Raw genomic sequence first — 16,577 nt, forward strand, 5'->3', positions numbered from 1 at the left:
TTAATTTTTGCAGTATGTTTAAGTCTTTCCAGGAGAATATTGTGATCAACTGTATCACATGCAGCACTGAGATCTAACAGGACAAGTACAGACACAAGTCCATTATCTGAGGCCATGAGAATATCATTAGTGACCTTCACCAGAGCTGTTTCAGTGCTGATGAGCTCTGAAGGCTGACTGAAGCTCTTCAAATAGGTCATTACTTTGTAAATGTTTATTAAGTAAAGGTTTAATACTTCCAAAGCCTGTGGTACATATCCATTTACAAAGGATAGATTAATCATGTCTAAAATAGGGACATTGATCAACGGGAATACCTCTTTAAATGACTTGGTTGGGAATGGGACTAACATACAAGTAGAAGACTTAGATGAAGCTAACATTTTTGATAGCTCAGAAAGCTCTACTGCTTCTTAACAGTTCAAACACCGATCAGGTTCTAAAGATTCCTCTAACACTGCCTCACTTACTGAGAACGAGGTAATCATGCTTGGGAGGATGCCAATTATTAATGGAATCCATATTGTTTATGAAGAATCCCATAAAGTCATTACTGCTGAGAGCTAAGGGAATGGATGGATCAACGTAACCATGACTCTGGGTAAGTTTGGCAACTGTACTAAATAGAAATCTAGGATTATTTTTCTTCTCCTCTATTAATGATGACAAATATGCTGTTCTAACTCTGCAAAGGGTCTTTTTATACAACAGTAGACTGTTTTTCCAGATTACATAGGATTCCTCATGGTGTGTAGAGCACCTTTTTCTCCCCAATTTCCTGACATTGTGCTTCATGAGGGAAAAATGGAGCGGGAGATCAACAGGCGGATTGGTGCTGCATCTACAGTGAAGCGAGCGCTGAGTCAAAAGGCAAAGCTCTCGATTTACCGGTCGATCTACGCTCCTACCCTCATCTATGGTCATAAGCTTTGAGTCATGACCGAAAGAATGAGATCCAGGATACAAGCGGCCGAAATTAGTTTTCTCCATAGCGTGTCTGGGCTCTCCCTTAGAGATAGGGTGAGGAGCAAATGTGCAAATAAGTAAAAACTTTAAAGTGCAGTGTGCTGTCCAAAGTGCTATGTGCATGTTCCAGTGTTTCGGGTAAAAGCTATGTGTCTACTTCACCAGTAGCGAACCGGGTCTTCGTTACAGGTGGAGGAGCATTGAAGTTTAGCTGAAGAGCAGGATAATCCATGGGTGGAGTGCCTTAAAAGTGTGAAGTTAGAGTTAACCTCCTTTTTCTGAATACATAATGTATGGACTACTTTCAGAATGGAAGGAAGATTTTACCCAGTAAAAAAAGTGATTCTGAACAGGATCACCAACTATAGGTTTAATACTGATATCAATTGAATAATGCCTCTATTTTAGACATTGCTTTTGCTATTCTAAAGATTTCTTTTAAGGTAAATTTAGGGATTTTATATTTTCCTCTTTTCTGCCCATACAGAAAACAACTATACTTTTGATATTTTGCCCAGGCAACTATTACAAAACTTCCCACCACGAGTTGACAGTTTCAGTTCAGATCGTACTGATAATTTGCTCAACATTTCTTGCATGATAAATGTTTCTTGATCTTTTCTGCTAAACCTGCGGGGATTTCCATATAACGTTTGAACAGCTGTTAAAGGTCATGCTTTAAGTATTGATAGGAAATACATATCAGCTAACCTCTCTTCAAGTAATTAAAATCTGAAAAAGGTTGTGTGCATTTATATTTACCGACCTTTACTCTGATATCCCTAAATAAAATCCTGCGCAAATGCTATCACTGCAGTAGTAAATAGACACCAGCTATTTTTTCAGGTTAATCCCAGTGTAAACATGTCTTGCAAAGATTTGTTTACCACCATGAAATCCAACAAAAACAAGCTGAATGGTTAGTGATATAGCTGTGAAGAAGATTTAAGAAGACTTAAATGATAAGAGCTTTGATCATTTGAAGGAGCACTACTCAGTCCACCACCTGGAAACAAAAAACACAAATGCAAACCAACTATAATTTAATTTCAATTTGGCCTACAAATGACAACCAATTGGCTGAAAAACTACGACATTTCATTGTTAACATGGTGAAATGTGATAATGGAAGACATCGTGGTTTGGGGATTTTTTTGTTGAACCGCAACAGGGAAGCTGGACAGAGTTTATGGGAAGATGAATGGAGCAAAACGTTGGACAGTCCTGGAAGAAAAAATGTTTTAGAGGCTGCAAACACTTTAAGAAAGGTGAGGGGGTGGTTCACCTTCCAGCATGATAGTTATCGTAAACAATAGCAGCCAGAGCTGGAATGTTTTAGATCCAAGAGTAATAGTGTGCCAGAGGAGCCTGGCCAAAGTCCAGGCCTAAACCCCATTGGGATTCTGTGATAAAGCTTAAATTGTTTACAGTCTGGTCTCTTTTAATTGTCCTTAGGTGTGAGTGTGCATGAATGGTTGTTTGTTCTGTCTGTCTTTGTGTTGCCCTGCGACAGACTGGCGACCTAGCCAGGGTGTACACCGCCTCTCAGCCATTGAATGCTGGAGATAGGCACCAGCACCCTTCGCGACTCCAACAAGCGTGATAGAAAATGATGGATGGATGTTTACAATCTGTATAAATAAAATCTGACTAGCCTACAGCTACTTTGCATCAACGAATGGGCCAAAATTCTCTCACAAGTTTAAAACTAGTAAAGCCATGCCGGAAATAATACTTTCAGTTGTAATTACATTTTCAGACTTGTACTTTTAAATTTTTAGAAAACATTGTATTTGTCAGTGAAATTTAACTAATGTACATTGAGCTTTGGGGATGTAATGTGACAAAATGTGAAATGGTTCAAAGTGTTTTGTATATTTTTGTAAAGCACTGTACATGTTTTTGACCTAAAGCCCCTAACTGTTAAAAATGTGAAGTAATTTTCTTCACACTGATAAACAGGTAAAATAATTTCTTTCAGCAGCCAAAATAAAAGGGATTTTATCCATCAGGCACAATAACAAGAAATCTGTGATCCTACATAAATATATATTAATAATAATGAATAATCTAAATACTTTGTTTAGAAATTAATTGAAGCAAAACTTAAGAGAAACACCTAATTTTATTTAAATTTATTTACTTTAAAAAATTAAGACATTTTTGCACATGGGCAACCGATGCAGCATACATAGAGCTTATAGTAGAATGCTAATTTACAGCCCCCATCCCCGGTCAGGATTTTGTTGCAAGAGAACAAATTTCAAATTGCCTGTGCAAATTCAAAGAGACAAATTTATGACCCAGATAAAAGTACTATAAAATTACAAATCACATTGCAAAGGTGAAATACCTAAAGAAAACACATCTCCAAATACTGTTAATGTTCACAGTGTTCATATTTTCATATTTTTTTCATCCAATGCTTTAGTTTTGTTGAGAAAAGTCTTATGTCTGACAGTGACTTCCTGTGTGTTCCGTAGCTGTGATCTTTTGACTAAAAATGCTGATTGACCAAAAGTTGTTTTACATTTTTGACTCGACAGTTTCTACTTACTTCAGCTCTTGTTCTCACACCTTCATTATTATATTTTGTATTAACTGAAAAATTAAACCTGTGGCAAGACCAGTCATGTACTTAAATATTGTTTTAGCAAAAGAAAACATTAGAAAATGGTCAAAACTCAAAAAGTGATGCTTTTTAGAGAATTTGGCAGTGGTGCCACTTCACTGGTTTCTGATCAAATACTTCTAAAGTTTGCTTGTATAATGTGATTAAGGGCTTTATGACAGATTTTGAAGCCTAGCCCCAGATAATAATAAATATGTGTGATAATATCATTGTATGCATATACATTTGAGCAGCTTTGGTGAATATACAGGGTCTTATCAAGCATAAACAGTTTGATAATCTTCATACTTTTGGATAGTTTCAAAACATGAGCATCGAACCTTAGTTTCGAGTCCAAAATAATCCTCAGATATTTGAGCTCTGATGCTTTCTTTATTTAATTTCAATTTACATTTATTTTGAAGTCTTCTTGCTTTTTTCTTTTTAGAGAGAAACACATTAAATTGTTTTTTTGTATAGTTTAATGTTAGACAATTTTCCTTAAGCTGTTGCGCTATTCCTACCATTTGTCTATTTAATAATCCAGCAGCCTGATGAGGAATATCTGCTGTCACATAAATGATTGTGTCATCTACATACAGTTGGCAGTTTGCATTCATGCAGATTGATTACAGATTTACCATTGTTTATTTTAACACACTGCTGTCTAGAATCAAGATAAGATTTGAACCAGTCTATCGCTTGTTGTGAAAAATCAAATTGCTTCATTTTCATTAGAAGATTCTTGTGTTTTACAGTGTTAAAGGGCTTTGTAAAATCTAAGAACACAGCCCGAACTACTTTCCATTGATCAAGACTAATTTTAATTACTTTTGTAAAATGACAAGGTAATTTCTGTTAAGTATTTTGGTTGAAATTCAAATTGTTCAGGATTTAGAAGGGGGTTACTGTCCAAAGAGCTCATCGATTGCTCAGCCACTAGCTTTTCAATTACTTTTTAAATTACTGGTACAATAGCAATGGGTCTATAATTACCCGCTCAATCGTGTGCTTCAGATTTAAAAATCTGTGTCACAACAGCTGTTTTAGAATCTTTGAGGAAATATACCAACTTTTAAGGATAGATTTTCTATTATTAGTGTTAACAATGTTGTTTTAAGCATTTCAGTTAACAAAGTTTCTAATCCAAATATATCTTTAGCTTTTGAATTGTTAAACTGATATTTGTGTCAATCTTGTCTTGATTCACTTGTGTAATGTAAAAGGATATTACCTCCCCACATGACAGAGCAAGGGTTGAAGTATGCTGCAAGCTCTTTAACTTAATTAACAAACGAGTTAAATTTGTTTGCAATTTTCATTCATATCTTCAGTACTAACATTCTCATTTATGTTTAGTTAAGATATACACTAGATTTACTTTTATTGGAATCCCTGTTGGTTAACTTCTTTATACAGGGGCGTATGAAGGTTTTAAAATGTGGGGGGGCAAATAAGATAGATAAGGTATTATAGCCAAATGGCGAGCGGAGCGAACCAAAAAATTTTTGGGTCCATAGGCAAAGAAAAGTGAAATGCACCCCTATTTAACATGTTTAATGAGCATGCTGATTAAATAAGCAATCAGTACATATACATCTTTATCAGCACTGTATGCTTAAGAGTTATTTTTTCGAGGCACATCATTATCTTCCCAACAAACTACCCCAAGAGGCAACAGATATTGACACATTAAATTTGGTATTATCTCAAAGACAAAGAACAATGTTTAAATATACAATTATTATATACTGTTCAATAAATGATAAGCTTTTTTAATTAAGAGTATTTTTCATTTGAAGGTCCTTTTATGGGGCCAGCCATCTTGATGAAGAACAGTACTGCCACCTCCCAGTTTGTGATGTCAGGTCACGGGATCGGCTGTAGATCAAGTCCCAATGCCCTATCTGTCCTCATGTAAATAAATATCCGTTTTCATGCCAACATATTTCTTTACCCTCTTAAACAAGGATAGACATGGTATTAAGCCTTTAAATTTAAATTAATACTAATTTTACATTTTAGAGACATAAAAAGACAACAAATAAGCATTAAAGTATGGTTTATGGGTTGGGTTCTGCAATGTTATGAGTATAAAACTCATCTGTAGAACCAATCTCTGCTCAAAATGGTGATCTGTACCGCCTAATCTACTTTCAGCAGTTATCAGTTATTGCAACCGTAAACTGTAGAAAATACGGGCAGAGCGGCTCTTTCTGAGTTTACTCTGCTCCTGTCACGATAAGCTGCAGTGTGTTATGAGGCGGAGGGATATTTCTGCGTCACTTAGTTTAGAGCCAAAACAATCGACTTCACTTTCAGAAACAAGCCCAAAAAAATTGCAACCCACATATCATGAAATTCACAAGCGACTTTAGACAAAAATAAGACCAAAGTCATAAAAAATAGGTGGGCTTCACAACAGTAAGCACCAGGGGCGATTCTAGGATCTGACCTTTAGGGGTGCTCAGCCCCCAGTGTTAACTGTGATTCCTGGCATGAACAACAGGCTTTCCATTTTTAGTTCAGATGTAAGCTTCTTAGAGTTCACTCATTTTTGAGCTAAAGCTCATCAAACAAACTACAATATAGGCCCATCCAAAGGCAGTGACAACCAGATTGAAACGTTTTCACACGATAAAACCTTGTGTTCACACGATAAAAACTGTGTAAAACCTGGATGATGGCAATAGTTAGACTAACAGTATTGATAAAAGTGAGGAATAATTTCCCTAAAGACAAAAAACTAACTTAGCTTTCTTGAAATTTAATTTTCTCTGGCTTAACAGAGCAAAACATGGTAGCCCACAAAAACCTTTTGCTGCACAGTGTTTGTCAGCTGGCTGAAAAAAGGGCTGCTACTACTACACTTTCCTTATTGTCGTATTGGTTTGCTTACAAGAGAGACAAATTTAGCAGTTTGGATATATACCTAGTTGTGGAGAAGCATTTATATATATATATATATATATATATATATATATATATATATATATATATATACAAACAATGGAAAATCCTTCCTTTTCACGGTGGTAATCCAGCAAAACAGCCCATGGTGGATGATGAATCGGAAAGGTGAAATAATGGTAGTTTTTTTCCACTTTTACACGATGTTTGCTACATTCAACTGCCATTCACGTGAGCATTGTTGCTTCAACAATAGCTCTCGCGAATTTCAATGGTGAAGTCCTCTGGAAATCCGAAATAATTGTTGTTGATCGCAGCTGTGTACAACAGCTTCTACAGCTGCTAATGCGCGGCGAACTGCCGTCGTCTCTCCGCTTATCCACGTCACAGGATGTGATGTCAGGCGGCCATTACTGCCCATATTTGGGCAGTAATGACCGCCCCCATACACAGTGATCCAGACAACAATTAATGTTTTTTTTTCTTATTGATTAACGCTAAATTCATTAATTAACCCCGAACGTATTAGTTTTAGGTATAGCTAATGATCCCCTGATTTGTCCTTGTTGACCGGACTTCCGGTCAACAACTTCCTTGTTGACCGGAGGGTCAACAAGGTTACTAATATTGATTTCAGAGTAAAATGGTTTTGACATAACAATTATTGATAATAAAAATAATATAACTTACTACACTGGGAATCGGTGGGTTCAGGTTATCCTAGGTCTTGGTTTAAATCTTGTCTTCTTTGTCTTAATGGATTTAAAGGAGGTGACTATAGCACATGAGTCAAGAGGTCATTAAGTGGACAGACTCATAAAAGTTGGATACCGAGAAGATGCCCACACATGTTACTTATTAACTAGGTCCCAGTAAACAGTACATAGTCATACAAGATGTAAACAATTTACACATACCAAGGGTACTGAAGCTTAACCCATATTAAACAAAAATAATAATGAATTTGAACATTAAAAAGATAATGAAATAACCAGTAGACTTCAAGTAATTAAAAATTTAATTAAGAGAAAATAAATTAATTAATAATAAGAATTGAATTTAATGACAGTAACACTATCAATTAATAAGGTAGCCCAATACTTCTTGTTGATATTGATAGCTTTCTTATTGTTGTATTTATCAAAATAATGGAAAAAGTTAAAATGAAACTTTATCTCAAAAGTGTGTGTGGGTGGGGGGCAAAATATACCTCTTTTTGGACAGGGGGGGCAAAACGCATATTTTGCCCCCCCTGTCCAAAAAGTGGGGGGCACTTGCCCCCCTTGCCCCCCCCCTATTCCTACGCCACTGTTATATGTTTAAAAAGTAGTGAGCTGTTGCCCCAAGATTCCGCAAACAGATACATAAAATAAGATGGCTGCTTTTCTCAGTTCACTGATTACTTTATTCCTTTATCTATTAAAGACAAGCATTAATATTTGTCTGGACAAATATTTTAAAGCTAAATCCCTCTTCTTCATAAGCTGAATACTATTTTTGTTTATCCATCCATTATCTAAAACATCTATCCCTTGTGGGGTCGCAATGCGTGGCGGTGCCTATCTCCAGCTGTCAATGGGCGAGAGGCGGGGTACACCCTGGACAGGTCACTAGTCTATCGCAGGGAAACATTTTTATTTGTAAAAGTGTTTTTTTATGTCCTGTTTTGTTTTCCTTCCATTTCCCAATGCTGTACTACTTTGTGTTGGTCTATCACTCAAAACCCAAGCAAAGAAAAAAAGAAAGCTGTTGTGACATGACAAAGTGTGAAAACTTTCAAGAGGCAGGGGTACTATTGCAAGACACAGTAAATACTATGGAAGTAATCTCTGCCTTTGCCCTTAAGAAGTAGCTTACTGAAGGCCCAAAGCTGAGGTTACCAGTTGATCAAGGGAAAACACTAAATATCACACAGGAGAACCACATCTACAATTATTATTATTACCTAATTAAATCCTCGCTAATGTAAGGGGCTAAGATTAGCTAGGCTGTTAGTAGGCATTTACAATAATCCATTCAGTGCATTTGCTTTGACCGTCATCCACTGACGGTGTTTTTCTATAGGAGCACTTAGAGTAAAATTTTAAATAGAGCTTTTAGTTGATATTCAGCACATACAATGGTGGTACTCCACATGTTGTGCAGTTCTGAATAAACTGTGCATGAATTAAGCTCTGGTCTTAGTTCTCAGGATATTTGATATATTTTTCTAAAGGAAAGCTGTTGTTGTGACATGACAAAGTGTCAAAACATTCAAGAGGCAGGGGTGCTATTGCAAGACACAGTAAATACTATGGAAGTAATCTCTGCCTTTGCCCTTAAGTGGCTTACTGAAGGCCCAAAGCTGAGGTTACCAGCTGATGAAGGGGAAACACTAAAAATCACACAGGAGGACCAAACCTGCAAGCAGTTTAGATTACTCAGCTAACATGACACAGATGTCTGGAGTCATTAACAGAAAGCTGACTCATTAACAAAACACAACTTCACCCGTAAAGGAGTTTTTTTTTCTTTTTTTTTTCTTTTTTTTACTAATGGAGGTTTTTGAACAAGAAATGTTTAAATGGCGCCACTGTGTTAATGCTGAGCATGTGAGACTGTATAAGAACAATGACAACAAAGTTACCGCCACCACACACTTGTTTGAACCGCAGTCTTTATTACCTGATTAGAGCCTCACTAATGTAACGGGCTAACATTAGCTAGGCTGTTAGTAGGCATTTACAATAATCCATTCAGTGCATTTGCTCTGTCCCTCATCCACTGATGCTGTTTTTTTATAGGAGCACTTAGAGTAAAATTTATAATAGAGCTTTTAGTTGATATTTGAGACATACACTGTTGGTACCCCACATGTTGTGCAGTTCTGAATAAACTGGTGAAAGAATTAAGCTCTGGTCTTAGTTCTCAGGATATTTGATATATGTTTTCTAAAGGAAAGCTGTTGTGACATGACAAAGTGTGAAAACTTTCAAGAGGCAGGGGTACCACTGCAAGACACAGTAAATACTATGGAAGTAATCTCTGCCTTTGCCCTTAACAAGTAGCTTACTGAAGGCCCAAAGCTGAGGTTACCAGTATATCAAGGGAAAACACTGAATATCACACAGGAGGACCACAGGAGAACCACATCTGCAATTATTATTATTTCCTAATTAAATCCTCGCTAATGTAAGGGGTTAAGATTAGCTAGGCTGTTAGTAGGCATTTACAATAATCCATTCAGTGCATTTGCTTTGTCCGTCATCCACTGACGGTGTTTTTCTATAGGAGCACTTAGAGTAACATTTTAAATAGAGCTTAGAGCAGTTCTGAATAAACTGTGCCGGAATTAAGCTCTGGTTTTAGTTCTCAGGATATTTGATATATTTTTCTAAAGGAAATGTAGCCGGGGCATTCTGTCCCAGAAGCATAGTGCTGCACACTCTCCCTCCTGCCATATATGGAGGACGCTGGGATCGTGCGCAGCTGGGGTTTAATGAGAGGCAATCAGCCTTTCCAGTTAAAAGGGGGCAAATGGGTAAGGAAAGCACATTGAGTGCTGTCTGAAAAAGTTGGAGGGAGGTGGTTGGACGGTTGTGAGCGCGGCAAAACGAAAACGTATATTGGAGTTGGAAAAGGTGGAGTTGGCATAAGCTGGTATGTGAATGGTTCGGATGGAAATGGAGACAGGAATTGAAGAAGATATGGAATATGAAGGGTGGACGCCAGTGGGGAGAGGAAGAGGGAGAGGACGGGAAAGACAAAAAATAAACGAAGGAAAGAGTATTAGTGATATTCAAGGAAATAAAAGAGAACTGGAAGGAAGTAGCTCTGAAGAAGAAGGGATAGTGAGAAGGAAAGTTGTGAGGGAGGAAGGTAAAATAATATTAAAACTAAAAAATGAAGAAGAACAGAATAACATCAGCCCCATTGTGGTGTCAAGAGAAGTAAAAAAGAAAATCGGAGATGTTGAAATGGTGAAGATATTGAGAGATGGAAATTTATTGGTAGTTTGTAAAAATGGGTTTAAATGTGGATAATATATGTAAAGAAACTGTGATGGAGAAAAAAATAGTAGGCGAAAATAAAAAAAACTAGAGGAGTGATTTATGGGATCCCTCTAGAGGAAGATCTTGAGAAAATTAAGAAGAATATTACAGGAGGAAAAGTGAATAACTTGAAGAGGTTGTCAAGAACAATAAATGGAGAAAGAGTAGGTAGTTTGTCAATTCTCATTGAATTTGAAGAGAAGGATTTGCCACAAAACATCAAAATAGGATATCTCAGTTTTCAGGTCAGGCCTTATATCCCTTGACCCCCTCGTTGTTTTAAATGTCAAAGGTACGGACACATAGCAGCAGTTTGTAAAGGGCAGCAGAGATGCCCAAAATGTGGTGAAGATCACAAAATGGAGGAATGTAAAGAAGAAGCGCAAGAAAAATGTTGTAATTGTGGAGGGTGTTGTGCCAGTTCAGACGTGACAGAAAACGGCATCAATTCGGGACGTAACGGACTGCATTACCCATGATGCAATGTGGTCAAAATGGCCACCAACTCATGTGGTCAAAATGGCCACCAACTCCCATCACGCAACACGGCAAAATGGCCGCCGATCAAGATAAGGTTGCTATGGTGATGGCTATAAAAACCGATCACACACGACAATCTTCCTTCTTCCCTGGCTTTTAGCCAACCCGAGAAGACACACACAGCTGTTTCCATTGGGGCAATCCCACGCCACGTGTTCGAGTTCCTCGCTGGACCGAGATTTTTCGACGCAACGGTTATTCCCTGCTTTACATAACAGGAGGTCGACTAAAATAAGTACTTTTAAATTCCCTCTGATCAAAAGACTGAGAGACGCCGTATCTCCCAGTGATCGAAGAGGACCCCGCTTTGTCTGGCCAACAAAGCGACTGTGAACACGGAGGAAGAAACGAAGGAGTTTCTTCCCCGTCCCGCTGCAGCCTGCGGACAGCTGCGCTCGTCAAGACGCGTCCAGAAAGCTGCATAACTCGGAGCGCTCCGGACCAGCCCCGAGGCACCTCAAAGTAACGGGGTCTCCCCTTTTATTTCTGTCTCACCAACAGGGTGTTTAGAAGTGCCTGGGCAGGCGGTAGAACTTTGTAGGTGTTGGTTAATGCTTTTATTCCACGACGAAGTTGGAATTATTTTGCTGAACATTTTCTTTGTATGTGCATGCATTTTACAATTGATTTTGCTGTGTTGATTTGTGATCCATCAAGAACCCCGCCGTGGGTTACTGCTTCATTTCTTTTCATCTTTTTCCCTGCTTTCCCCCCCTCTCTCTTTTCGCTTCTTCTTATCAATTTAATCTCTTTGTCCGAGCTCAAGTCGCGGGCTTTGCTTTAAACTCCCAGTTAGCTGCGCCCTCTCGAAGCGAGGCATTATCCCATCAGCGTAAGCGTGTTTACGTCATTAGGACCTCCCCTCATACGTCATCATAGCAGCCATCTTGGGAGGGTGACGTGTATCTGAACTGTGAGTTAAGTTAAGATCTGCTAACCGCTCATTTTAATCCATTGTTTATTTTTGTTTTGTTCTTTATTTCCACATATATAGTTTGCATGTTAGTTTAGTAATGAGTAAGAATTCCAAAGTTGTTGAATCAGAGAATTACTGTAACAGGGAATTGCTTTTGGTTCAATAAAACCAACGACTGCGGAATAGACATTGTTTTGTGTTCAGTCCAATTCACAGTTGCCTGGGTATTCAGAATTCAGAGCTAACCTCCTTTGGAGTTAACATCTGATATTAATACAGAGACAATATCATTGGATGGTGATAAGGAATAAGGATTTAAACTCTAATGGCAGTTACATTGGGGTTCTCACAGCCTGCTGGATAAACCTCGTCGGTTAACAGTCCGACCTGATCATTTATCCCAGCATAAATGAGTTCATAACAGCAAATTAACTTATGCATTAGTGGTATAAATACTTACAAGCTTATAGCTAACATCACCACCATTTGAACTATATTTGTTATAGCGGAAATTCGAGTTGAATGATTTATTATTTAAATTATAATACCAAATTATAATTAATAATAATAATAATAAGCATATTCAACCAGCTTATGGCATAACAAGGGCAACATAGAGTTACGTATGGAGGATGTGAGGTGAGGAAGAAGGCAAAAGAAATCATTCAGATTAAAACAATTAAAAACATTAGTTATGCAGAGGCTGTTAAAAATGTGAAGGAGCAGACAACAAGAAAGAGTGAACAAACAGTGAATCAAATCCCACAGCAAAGCAAAGTGCAGTTAGAAGAAAATATCACAGTGTCAGTAGAAAATTAATACTATTTATAGCATATGTTATCAACTGCACTGACCAAGTCAAGCATAACACTGAGAAAATCAAAATAATAGTGAGAGGAGCAGAAAAATATTTGGGGTTTAAAGAGGGATCATGGGAGAACATAAACAAAAGGCTGGAGGGGGATGGGAGATCAGGACCACCAGCTGAAAAATAATTAATGTTAATATTACAATGGAATGCAAGAAGTTTAATTGCTAACGGACAGGAATTTAAAGGTTATGTTGATAGTCTTGAGGAAAAACCAGAAATTATTTGTGTTCAGGAAACATGGTTAAAAACAACATTAGATTTTGTGATTAAGGGATATAATAGTGTAAGAAGAGATCGACAGGAGGGAGGGGGAGGAGGATGTGCAATATTTATAAAACAAGGGATACAATATCAGGTATTAGGGAAGGGGAAAGAACTTGAATTTATAATAGTTGATATATGGGAACAAGAAAGTAAATTCAAAATAATAATTTTTTACAATCCATGCAAAACATTATCAATTGAAATAATGGAGGAGTTAATGGTATATTTGGAAGAGAAAGTAATTTGGTGTGGGGATTTTAATGCAAATAGTACATTATGGGGTAAAAGTAATGATAAAAATGGAAAAGTTATAAAGGAATTAATGGAAGTGAAAAATCTTGTATGTATTAATGATGGGAGGGGAACAAGAATCAATGTAAGAACAGGGATGGAATCAGTTATTGATTTAACAATTGTTTCAAATGTTTTAGCTGGTATATGCGAGTGGTTCATTGATAAAAATACAACAATAGGTAGTGATCATTATCCCATCGTAGTTAAGGTAGGATTAAATCTAAATAAGAATATAAAGGTAAATAAAAAACTGAATTTTAATAAAGCAGATTGGATTAAATTTAGGTATTTGAGTCAGATAAATTTAGAGAAAGTAGATATGACAAGGGATATAGATGAAGTTAATCTAGAAATTTGCTAAATAATTATGGAAGCAGCAGATAATTCAATAAAGATGTAGAAGTGATAAGAAAATGGTGCCATGGTGGACAGATGAATGTAAAAAAGCAATAAAGATAAGAAATAAAGCATTTAAGGTATTAAAAGGGAATCCTATTTATATAAATTTAATTGATTATAAAAGAAAGCAAGCAATGGTAAGAAGAACTATTAAGAACGCAAAAAGAGATTATTGGAGAAATTTCTGTAGTACAATAGGGAGAGAAACCAAAATGGAAAAAATATGGAAAAAATTAGAAGAATGAATGGCAAAAAGAAAGAGTTTGAATATCCTATATTAAAAATGGATAATATAAATATAGTAAGAGATGAAGATAAAGCTGAAACATTGGCAAGAACATTTAGTAAAGTTCATAGTTCAAATAATATAAGAGAAGAGGGAAGGAGAGGGAGAGAAAATACAAAACTTAAATATAAAGAGCTATTAGAGAATGTTGAAGAAACAAATAATTTGTTAAATGTTGAGTTCACAAAAGATGTAATATTGCAAGTATATAATAAAATTTGGGAGGAAGGAAAATTGCCAATGAATTGGAAGGAATCAGTTATAATACCAATAGCAAAACCAGGAAAAGATAATTCAAACCCAGGAAACTACAGACCAATAGCTTTAACATCCAATTTATGTAAAATAATGGAAAGAATGATTAACAATAGGATGGTTTATTATTTAAATAGTAAAGGATATATATCAAAGTATCAAAGTGGGTTTAGAAAAGGGAGGAGCACTAATGATCCAACGTTATGTTTAGAACATGAAATTAGAAGAGCACAAGTAAATAAAGAAAGTGTGGTGGCAGTATTTTTTGATATAGAAAAAGCATACGATATGATGTGGGTGGAGGGATTATTGATTAAACTATATATGTTGGATATTAAAGGAAAATTATTTAAATGGATTAAAGACTTTTTAACAAATAGAAAAATACAAGTGAGAATAGGGGAAGCGTATTCAGAAAAATATAAGGTAGAAAATGGAACTCCGCAAGGAAGCATTATAAGTCCTTTACTGTTCTTAATTATGATAAATGATGTGTTTAATGGTATTGGAAAAGAAATAGGATGTTCATTATTTGCAGATGATGGAGCGGTCTGGAAAAGAGGGAAAAATGTGGATCATATGGTAAAGAAAGTACAAAAGGTTATCATTGAAATAGAAAAATGGGCGTTGCAATGGGGATTCAAGTTTTCAGTTGAAAAGACAAAAGTAATGATATTCACAAAAAAAATAAACAAGGAAATAAAATTAAAATTATATAATCAAGAATTAGAACAAGTAAAGTGTATAAAATTTTTAGGAATATGGTTTGATGAAAAACTAAACTGGAATATACATATTCAAAAAGTGGTTGATAAGTGTAAGAAAATCTTAAATATTTTAAGATGCTTGGCTGGCAGTGACTGGGGAGCAGATAGAAAATCAATGAAGCAGATTTATAATGGAATGATAAGATCTAACATAGACTTTGGGTGCATAGTTTACGGTTCAGCAGCTAAAACACATCTGAATAAATTAGACATAATTCAACATCAGGCAATAAGAATATGTACTGGAGCATTTAAAACCACACCAACAGCTGCAATAGAAGTAGAAATGGGAGAAATGCCATTAGATTTAAGAAGAACAAAACTAGAAATAAATTACTAGTTAAATTTACAAAGCAATAAAATTGATCATCCAACTCGGGAAATTTTAGGTCCATGTTGGGAAAAAGAAAAGAAAGAAATGAGGAGTTTTGGATGGAATATTGGAAATAAAATAAAAGAATTCAAGATTGATAGTTTAGAAATAAGTCAAACACCAATGTCAATAATACTGCCATGGATTTTACCAGAAGCAAATGTAGACATATCAATAATAGAAAAGAAACAATATTCAGTACAGATACATATAAACAAATATTACAAATATATTCAAATTTATACAGATGCGTCAAAGATAAATGGGAAGATAGGAGTAGCTTTTGTGGTTCAAAAGCATAATAATGGAAAATGTGATTATTGTGACAGATATGAAACGATAGAACATGTTATGTTAGAATGCCATAAGTATGAAAGAGAAAGAAGGTGTATGAAAAGAGAGTTTGAATGTATTAAGGAAAAGATTAATTTGATAGATATTTTGAGGAAGAATTCGGGGAGTAAACATATACAAATAATTATTAAATATTTAAAGAAAACTACATTATTTCAAAGAATATGATTAAAATAGGTGTGTGTGTGAATGGGTGCATGATCTAAGGGGGTGGATTATAAAGACATATATAAAAATGGATGAGAGTATGTAGGTATATATAAATAGGAAATTCATTTAGTTAAATTATATATTAAAGGTAGGAGTAGGAGGATACAAATACTTATATAAGTTGATAGTCCATTTCGAACCACACTCCATACCAGTAGGTGGCGGTAATGCTACTTAAAGTTTGTTGCCAACCGCCAATAAAATCAAGAAGAAGAAGAAGAAGAAGAAGAAGAAGAAGAAGAAGGAAAGCACATTCGAGGCAGAGGATTCCTGTAAAGGTATGGCTATCATTGAGCGTGAGATTGCTGCAGAATGATTTGGTTAATCCCTCCGTTTTATTATTTTAGGCAACCCTTTTTGTAGGCAAACACAAAGAACCGTGGACTGTTTTTTTCAGACTAGAGGTAAATTGACAGTTGCAGGCTATCTGGATGTTTAAAGTGCTGCTTTTAACATGACTTCTTTTGTGTGCAGGCTGACCTGTTACTGTTTCAGTTGGAATTTTAGTTCTGTTTTGCTGTTTCTTTGGT

Source organism: Fundulus heteroclitus, chromosome 7 (assembly GCF_011125445.2).
Source record: "Fundulus heteroclitus isolate FHET01 chromosome 7, MU-UCD_Fhet_4.1, whole genome shotgun sequence".
NCBI lineage: Eukaryota > Metazoa > Chordata > Actinopteri > Cyprinodontiformes > Fundulidae > Fundulus > Fundulus heteroclitus.